Source organism: Rhinopithecus roxellana, chromosome 13 (genome assembly GCF_007565055.1).
Source record: "Rhinopithecus roxellana isolate Shanxi Qingling chromosome 13, ASM756505v1, whole genome shotgun sequence".
In the NCBI taxonomy this organism is placed as follows: Eukaryota; Metazoa; Chordata; class Mammalia; order Primates; family Cercopithecidae; genus Rhinopithecus; species Rhinopithecus roxellana.
Genome location: NC_044561.1, coordinates 101,400,055 through 101,410,353, shown reverse-complemented (window position 1 = coordinate 101,410,353; position 10,299 = coordinate 101,400,055).

Here is a 10,299-nt window from a genome sequence, read left to right as displayed (position 1 = left end):
GGCCCATATTGTCATCTTTTTGAGACTGTACTAATTGGAACTACCTAACAACGTAGAAAACATTTTTCTCATTTTATAAGAAAAAACTTCCTAACAACCCAAGAGAGAATGGGAGGCAGCAAGCTTTCTGTCATGAGGCCTGCTGGAGTATGGGCTAAAGCCATGGTATCGATTCTTCTTCCCTCACTGACACTGAGCATCAATTACAATGGCTCATAAAGGGGAAAGTTGCCTTCTCTTGCCCTTAGTTGGACATCACAGAGCTAGATTGCTTGGTGGAGGCAATAACTTAAGAAATAAATAACTGCATTGGGGTCAGCATTGGGCTAATGACCTTTAAGGTTTCCTCTTACCTTAAGGACCTATGTATGATACTTACACATATGAAGTTTCTGTGCTGATTCTAACATAGCCTGTACTCTGCTTGTCTGTGCTCTCAGCAGGTAGGGATGTGGTGAGCTCCTCAAGGGATTTTCCCAAGGTACAAATCTCTGAGGTAGACAAGTTTCTCCCAGAGGATGAAAACTGTGTCCTAAAATGAGCATCATGTTGTTCAGCTCTTCTCTATCGTTGCTGATCTTCCATCTAGTCATTTTATTAGTTGCTGTATTAGTCCATTCTCATACTGCTATAAAGAACTTCCTGAGACTGGGTAATTTATGAAGAAGAGAGGTTTAGTTGACTCACAGTTCCCAGGCTTGACAGGAAACATGACTGGGAAGCTTCAGGAAACTTACAATCAGGGCAGAAGGCAAAGGGGAAGCAGGCACAATCTTCACCTGGTGGAGCAGGAGACCGCGAGAGCGCAAAGGGGGAAGTGCCACACACTTCTAAACCATCAGATCTCATGAGAACTCACTATCATGAGAACAGCAAGGGGAAAATCACCCCATGATTCAATCACCTCCCACCAGCCCCTCCTCAATTCGATGTGGGATGTGCGGGGGGACACAAATCCAAACCATATCAGTTGCTTAGAGGGGGATGTTGAATTACAGTCCCCAACTGTAATTGTGAGTTTATCTATTTCTCCTTTCAACTCTTACCATTTTTTGCTTTTGTTTTTGCTGTTGTTTGGTGCATACACACTTAGAATTGTTATGGCTTCCTGGTAAATTGATTCTTTTATCATTATATAATGTTCCTCTTTGTCTCTAGTAAATTTCTTTGCTCTGAATCTACCTTATCAGATGTAAATGTAGCTACTCTTGATTTTTTAAAATTAATATTATATTCTTTTATCCTACCTATGTTATTGAATTTCAAATGAGTCTCTTATAAGCAGCATATATTTGGATCTTTTTTAAATTCACTCTGCCAATTTCTATCTTTTGATTGCTGTATCTAGACAAGTTACACGTAAGATAATTACTGATGTTAGTGAATATTACTGATATTACTAATTACTGATAAATTACTGATATTACTAAACCTCTTACGTATGCAATTTTATTATTTGTTTTCTGTTTTTTTTTCCTCTAGTTCTTATTACTCTGTTTCTCTCTGTTGTCTTTCTTTGGATTTCTTGAACATCTTTTAAAAATTCATCTTGATTTATTTACAAGGCTTTCAAGTATATCTCTTTTTATAATTCTTTTAGAGGTTGCTGTCAGTATTACACTATACATATGTGACTTAACCATTTTGAGTGAAATGTGGAAATCTTACTTTCATTTACATCTATTTACCTTCCATGATTTTAAATATAATTTTCATGAGTGTCAGATAGGGTTTTATTTTTTGTTAGAATCAGTGACTATGATTGTAAAATTCATGATGAGAATAGTCTATTGTATGTGCGCATATTTCTGATTGTTTCCGCTGCTCTTTCTTCCTTCTTGATGTTCCAAGATTCCTTTTTTTTATAATTTCCTTCTATTTGAAGAACTTTCTTCAGCCAGTCTTTAAGGATTTATTTGCTAGTGTCAAATTATTTTAGCTTTCCTTTGTCTGAGAATGGTTTTATTTCCCCTTTATTCATGAAGGGTAATTTTGCCAGATACAGAATTCATGATTGACAGTTCTTTTCTTTCAGCACTTGAACAAGGGTGTGCCACTTCCAGCTGGCCTCCATGGTTTCAGATGAGAAATCTGCTGTCATTCATAATGGGTTCCCCTATAAGTGGTGCATAGTTCCTCCCTAGCTGCTTTTAACATGTTTTGTTTGTCTCCAGTTTTCAGAAGTTCAATTATCATGTGTTGTGGTATGGATTTCTTTGGATCTCTCTTTGGGGTTTGCTCAGCTTTTGAATCTGTAGATTTGTGTCTGCCACATTTGGAAAGTTTTCAGCCATTATTTATTCAAATACTATTTTAGGCCCTTTATTTTCCTCTCCTTCTGGCAGTTCAGTGATACAAATGTTGGCTTTTTTGTTATAGTCTCACAAGCCTTGGAAGCTCCATTCATTCTTTTTTCAGTCCATTTTCTGTATTTTCACATTGGTTCAATTCTTTGGTCTGTCCTAAAGTTCACTGATTGTATTCTGTAATCTCCTCTCTAATATTGAGATTATCTGTTGAGAGTTCTATTTCTGTTATGGTATTTTTAGTTCTGTAATTTTCATTGGTTCTTTTTTATAATTTCTACTTATTGCTGAGATTTTCTATTTTTTATTTGTTTTAAGAGAATTGGTAATTGATTTTTAAGACATTTTTATGACAACTGCTTTAAAATCCTCTCAGATAATTCTGACATCTAATTCATCTTGGTTGGGATCAGTTGATTGGTTGTTCTTTCTCGCCCAAGTTGTGATTTGTCTGGTTCTTGGTATAACAGATGATTTTTTAAATTGTATCTCAGACATTTTGTCTGTTATGTTAGGATATTCAGGGTCCTATCTAAATATTTTATTTTAGTAGGCACTCACTGTATTTACATTTAGCACACGGGTCCTGGCCCACTTTCATGGAGTGTGGTTTACATGATAGTTTCATTTTCAGAGCCTTTACAATGTTTTTTGGGTCTGTTTGGTGTATTTGGCACTGCTGGGGCTCTCACAAGTCTTTGCTCATGCTGCCTAAGGGGGCAGAAGGACTTACCCCAGCCCAAGGCCACTAGCTTTCTCTCCATTGATGAGTGGAGTCTCAGGTCTATAGAGACAAAGGGCTTCTTAGGCCATGTACTTTTGGCAGAATCTCTTTTTTCTTTTTCTTTTTTTTTTTTTTATTTTGAGATGGAGTCTCACTCTGTTGCCCAGGCTGGAGTGCAGTGGCATGAACTTGGCTCACTGCAACCTCCACCTCCTGGGTTCAAGTGATTCTCCTGCCTCAGCCTCCCAAGTAGCTGGGACTATAGGCGCCCGCCACCACCCCTGGCTAATTTTTGTATTTTCAGTAGAGATGGGGTTTTACCATGTTGGCTGGGCTGATCTCAAACTCCTGACCTTGTGATCCGCCCACCTCGGCCTCCCAAAGTGCTGGGATTACAGGCATGAGCCACTGCACCCAGCCGGCAGAATCTCTTTTATTGGTGCCGTGGACTACCTCCTATGTCCCTGGATTGGAGTTTCAGGCCTATGGGGATAGAGAGGCTTCCTGGACTGGGCTGGGCTGCTTGTTGTGGCTGAGTCCCTCCCACCAGTGCCACTCCACTACCTTAGTATCTCTTGGTGAGGTATGGAAGTCTCAGGCCAGGCCCAGCAGGGAAGAAGAGCACTTCCCTTGGCTGCCTTTTTTTGTTTCTTTTTTCTGAAGCAGAACTCCCCCTCTATACCTTGTGCGAGTACTGCCAGGCTCACCTGGTGTTGTTGGAAGGGCTCTTGTTAGATCTGAGGGAGAAATGAGCCCACTGAGCTGCTTTCTGTTGCTAGGTTGGGAATCAGTAATGCTGGGCCCACGCTGCCTTCTGTTTGGTGGGAGGACAGAACACAAGAATTCTTCAGTTACTTTTATAACACTGCCCTGGCCTCCTCCCCCTTCCTTGTTTCTCTGGCCCCTTGTGCAGTAATTGCTTGTGGAGTGACCCTCGTGGTTGACTTGATGTTGTGCCTGGCACTTTGTCTGTCCCTGAAGTACTCTAAAATTGTACCGTTGTAATGACTTAGGGGAGCCAAGCCCTACTTGTTGTTTCAGAATACATGTCTTATGGTTGTGTTGTGTTGTGTTCAGTCAAAAGCCTGTATTTGATGGCTAGGCAGGTCTCACTTAAAAGAATAACAAGAAAGCAGAACAGAAAAAAAAAAGGAACTAAAAGCTCTTCTTCATTGTTCCATAGGTTCGGAAAAGCACAAAAGCTCTGGGCAGCTCTCTAGTGGGATTTTCTTTTCCTCCCTAGTGTGAATATTCTTAAGAGCCAGGAGGCTTCACAAACTCTGGGTTCTTATGGGAGCAAATATGGGTATATCAGACAACATTTTTACAATTCCCAGCCATCTTCTTCTGGTCTTGTTGTCCATTATCAATACAGAGCTTCCTTCCTTTAAAATATTCACCTCTAAGGGCAGGCTTTGGGTTTTGATTTTGTTAAGGAAAGGGCTGCGACATGTCCTCTGCCCACGTGACCTTCCTCATCTGCCTGAGACATCATCCTTCAGGTCCAGCCAACATTTTCCTCCTCCTTTGAAGCCATCCCTAACTGCTCCTGCCCAGCATCCTCACCCTCCTCTGAAGTCCAAACTGCAATATCTGAACCACGTAATTTTATCCTGTTTTGCTATCTCTCCTGCAAGGGCGTTTGAACTCTTTTTTTCCCTTTTTGTTTTTTTGAGACAAGGTCTTGCTCTGTCACCCAGACTAGAGTGCAGTGGCACAATCATGGCTCACTGCAGCCTTGACCTCCTGGGCTCAAGCGACCCTCCTGCCTCAACCTCCTGTGTAGCTGAGACTAGAGACGTATGCCACCACCGCCCATATAATTTTTTTTTTTTTTTTTAACTTTTCATAGAGATGAGGATCTCAATTTGTTGCCCAGGCTGGTCTCTCATTCCCAGACTCAAGCAATCTTCCCAAAGTGCTGGGATCACAGGCATGAGCCGCCACACCCAACCTCATTTAACCCTTGCTTAGTGTTTTAGTTAATTCCATTTAGAACAAAACACAAAATCTTTCCATGCCTTATGAAGGCCTTTATGATCCTGCTACCCTCCACACTCCCTACTCCCACTTCCACCCTCCCTCAGCCTCAACCACACTGCCTGTCCCGGTCCTTCAGATGCCAAACACACTGTTGAATCCCTAGTGCCTAGAACACTCAATGAATGTCTATTGAATGAATTAATTAATTTAAATAAAGTTTATTATCTTGCCGTAAAAAATGAAGCCTGTGCTTATTTTAGAACTTCGGGAAATATAAAAATGTAGCTTTAAAAAGTCCTATAGGTCGGGCGCGGTGGCTCATGCCTGTAATCCCAGCACTTTGGGAGGCCAAGGCAGGTGAATCACCTGAGGTCAGGAGCTCGAGACCAGCCTGGCCAACATAGTGAAACCCTGTCTCTACTAAAAGCACAAAAATTGACTGGGTGTGGTGGTACGTGCCTGTAATCGCAGCTACTTAGGAGGCTGAGACAGGATAATAGTTTGAACCTGGGAAGCAGAGAGGCTGCAGTGAGCCAAGATTATGCCATTGCATTCCAGCCTGGGCAACAAAGCAAGACTCCATCTCAAAAAAAATAAATAAAAAGTAAAAATCCCTGTGTAATTCCACACTTGAGAGGCAAAACATAATTTATGCTTTTTAAGAAATATTTCTTTCCAGTCCTTTTATTATTTATGGCATTTCAGTTGGTTTGTTTTAATATGGTCTGTTCACAGTGTATTGTATGCAGAATTTGACCTTTTTATGTGTGCATACCTTGTTTTTCCTGTTATGTTTATTTATTTATGCTGCTCATTATTCAAAAAGAATTTGAGGCCCTATTGTCAGAGGCATTGGAACCAGAACGACTTCATCTTGAAAAGGGGCTGAGTAAAATAAGGTTGAGACCTATTAAGCTGCATTCCCAGGAGGTGAGGCATTCTAAGTCACGAATGAGACAGGAGGTCAGATAGATGCAGATACAGGTGACACAGGTGACAAAGACCTTGCTGATACAACAAGTTGCAGGAAAAAAGCCAGTCAGAACCCACTGAAACCAAGATGGCCACAAAAGTGACCTCCGGTCATTCTCACTTCTCATTCTATGGTAATTATAATACATTAGCATGCTAAAAGACATGCCCACCAGCACCATGACAGTTTACAAATGCTATGGCAACATCAGGAAGTTATCCTAGATGGTCTAAAAAGGGGGAGGAGCCCTCAGTTCTGGGAATCGCCCACCCCTCCCTGGAAAATTCATGAATCATCCACCCCTTGTTTAGCATATGATCAATAAATAACTGTAATCAGTGGAGCAGCCCACGCGCTGCCCAGCGTATGGAGTAGCCATTCTTTATTCTTTTACTTTCTTAATAAACTTGCCTTCACTTTACTCTGTGGACTCGCCCAGAATTCTTTCTTGCACGAGGTCCAAGAACCCTCTCTTGGGGTCTGGATCAGGACCCCTTTCTGGTAACACTATGAGATATAGAAGTACATACAATATTTCTTTCTGTTGCCTGCAGCATGTAGTCCTGTGCTTTGCTCCTACCAAGTGTTTATGAAGTGAACAGGGAATTGAGTCTGGGGAAGCTTGTTTTCCAGTGGAGGGCAGGTGGATGTGTGATTTTGTCTGACTTTTGGAAGCAGCCAGGACCTCCCACTGTTACCATGGTGTATCTTTGGAACTGAGTTCTGTCTGTGGTCGTTTATTTGTTCCCATCTGTCTTTGTCTGGAGGGGAACATGTCTGAAGGCCTGGTCTACAGTGGCCTCCCTCTAGACCAGAGCAGACTCATTCCATCCTGCAGATGTGTATTACTCAAAGTGCTGTTTGCACGCAAAGAATGCAAAGTTCCAGCCCAACAACTGGAATGTATTGACGCCTTCTTCTCTCCCATCCCATAGAGGCATGGCCCAAACTGCTGTAACCCTTCACCCTCCCAAGCTCTAGTACCCTCTGGCTTGGAGGTTGCAAAAAGGATGGCATGCATAGGTTTCTTAGAAGCCAGGGCCCTAAAATCATGCTTGTGGTGACATGTGTGATTCTACCACATTTCCTCCTGCCACAGGGTCATTATACAAGCTGTTCCCTTCACTAATACATTTCACGCTGTCACATACATACACATACCTACTCCCCCATCAGATCTCAGCTCTGATGTGGCATCTTCAGGGAAGTGTTCCCCAAACCCTGCATTTCATCATGTGACCTGTTAAATGGTATCATAGGAAAGCACTGTATATCCTTCTTCCTTGCACTCATCACAGTTTATAAGTATGCATTACTGTATGTCTTGTTCTCCCATTAGACTGTAAGCTCAATGACAGGAGGGACCATATCTACTTTTTTTTTTTTTTTTTTTTTTTTTTTTTGAGACAGAGTCTCGCTGTCAGGCTGGAGTGCAGTGGTGTGATCTCGGCTCACTGCAACCTCCGCCTCCTGGGTTCAAGCGATTCTCCTCCCTCAGCCGCAGTCCCTCAGTAGCTGGGACTACAGGTGCCATCCACCACACCCGGCTAATTTTGGTATTTTTAGTAGAGATGGGGTTTCACTATGTTGGCCAGGCTGGTCTCAAACTCCTGACCTCAGGTGATCCACCTGCCTCAACCTCCCGAAGTGCTGGGATTACAGGCGTGAGCCACTGCACCCGGCCATATCTACTTTTGTTCATGGTGTCTCCAGTGCTTATCCCAATGCCTAGAGCATGGCAGCGCTCCGTTAACGTTTGTTGAATAAATGAATGAAGAATGGACATTTGGATTGAGGCAGTGAAGATTACTAGTTAAGAGAGTGAGCTTTGGAGCCAGATATTCAGAGTGCAAACCCAGACACGTGACCTTGGATAGTATCGTTACCTCTCTGCACCACTGTTTCTCTGCCTATAACATGGAAATAACAATACCACCCTTCTCATAGCATTATTGTGAAGTTCAAGTGAGGAACTCTGTGTAGAGCTTCAATCAAAGCCATAGTAAGTCCTCAACATAGACTAACAATTATTATTTTCTACTCTTTTGGCCAATAGAAATCTTACTGTAGTAAATATTATTTTACATATTTTGATCCACTTTTTATGAGTATTCAATAGATGAAATTCCTACAAGTTGAATTGTTGCATCAGAAGGTTTATTTATTTGGAATTAATTTTTGTGTCTAGAGTGAGAGACAGTTCATATTTAACCCTAGTTACAGAAAAAGTATATTTTAAAAAACAGAGTGAGAGAGAGGTTTAATTTTTCACTTTTCCCAGTGGAGAGGTATGGGAGGCCAAAACCTCTGTTAGTTCATTAAATATTTAATTTTTTTTTTTCTTTTTTAAAGACAGGGTCTCACTATGTTTCTCACACTGGTCTTGAACTCCTGGGCTCAAGCAATCCTCCCTCGTCGGCCTCCCAATTTACTGGGATAACAGGCATAAGTCACCACACCTGGGCACCCCTGTTAGTTTCTGGGTCTGCAGAAATTAAGACACTTAACATGTAGTTAGCGGTGGCAAGCATTTACTTATCTCCTTAAAGGGAAGATGTCACAACCCCCTAGGGCCCACCTATGGCTCAGTCTCACTGAGATTGCAGAGATTAGACAGCCAGGACTGAAGTAGAGGAGTCTGCTGTATCTCCCCTGCTTTCAAACCCAGGATTATGGGGAGTCATATCATTAATACAATAGCTTCCAGCTCTGCATCACATGACAGTATCACTATTCCTTAACCGCCCTGTGAGCTACACTTGATTTCTAGATGTCTTCATGTCTGGATCCTTATTAACAGATTTTTACCTGTGCTATAAGCCTAGAGCTTTTCAATTTAACATAAGGGATTTCCATGCAATAGAGATTTCCAGCTTGGGGCCTCTTCAGTAGCAGGGCAGGCCATGGCCTCTCACGCTAGCTAGTTACCCCAATACCATTTACAAATTTCTCATAAATACAAGGGCCTATTTCTCGTCTCTGTTCTGTTCCTTTAATTCTGTAGAAGATCTTTCTTCATTTCATTCTCACTGTTTTTGTTTTCCAAAAAACCCTTGGCTATAGTCTCATTCAGGCAAACTAGAGAATTTACATGTCCAAACGTGCCCTCAACCCCTGCAAACATGCTTGTTTACATGCGTGTGCATGCATGCCCACGCACACTCACACACACAACGCTCACACACACTCATGCTTCCACTAGAGTTTTCATTGGAATTATATTGAACCTTTGGAATAATTTGGAGAGAACTGATTTCTTTTCAGTACCAAATTTCCCATGGAACATGGAACATCGTTCCTTTTATTCAGGCCTTCTGTTTTATGTTCTTCAGTACAATTTTATACTTCCCATATGTAGGTCTCATGCATTTGGTATTCTTTGTTGCCATTGTCAGTAGGGCCTTATTTATTATATTTTTTCAGTTGGTTATTACTGAATATAGGAACACCATTTTTTACTTTTGCTACTTACTCACAGGAAGAGGTGAACTGAGAACATTTGAGACAGATGGCTAAGCCGATTTTAGTTGCCATGTTACAGGCAGAGTGCTAAATCAGATCCTATAAACAACTCCTAGGCAGGGATTAGAATGACCTATGGGTTGTTCACAGGGCGTGAAGTACACACAATGGGCCAATAACACCTTTACCTGGTGTGGTTGCTGAATAGCATTGAATACAGATTTAGCTTTTAACTTATAAATATTATTCCTGAGCAATCCAGATTGGTTTGCAGAATAATTTATAGCAGCCTAGGCAAGGTGGTATTGAAGTATCTTTTTAGATGATCCACTTTTATCTGTTTTAGAAGGTTTGGCTTTTCTTAGAGTGCCTTCCTTACAGCATATATTACCAGTTTCATGCTGCTACTAGCCTAGGGCTAGCAGCTATACAAACTATCTTTTGATCTTTGGTCTTTGTCATCAAGATAAGATCTTGTACTGCTTACTTATTTATTTATTTTGAGGTGGAATCTCACTCTGTCACCCAGTCTGGCGTGCAGTGGTGTGATCTTGGCTCACTGCAACCTCCGCCTCCCAGGCTCAAGCGATTCTCCTGCCTCCACTTCCCAAGCAGCTGGGATTATAGGCTCCTGCCACCATGCCCGGCTATTTTTTATATAGGCTGGTCTCGAATTCCTGATCTGAAGTGATCTGCCTGCCTTGGACCCCCAAAGTGCTGGGATTGCAGGGGTGAGCCACCACACCTGGCCTTTTTATTTTTAATATAACCATTTTCTAGAGATGTAATTCATATACCATACAGCTCACCTAATGAAAGCATACAATTCCATGGTTTTTAGTGCATTTACA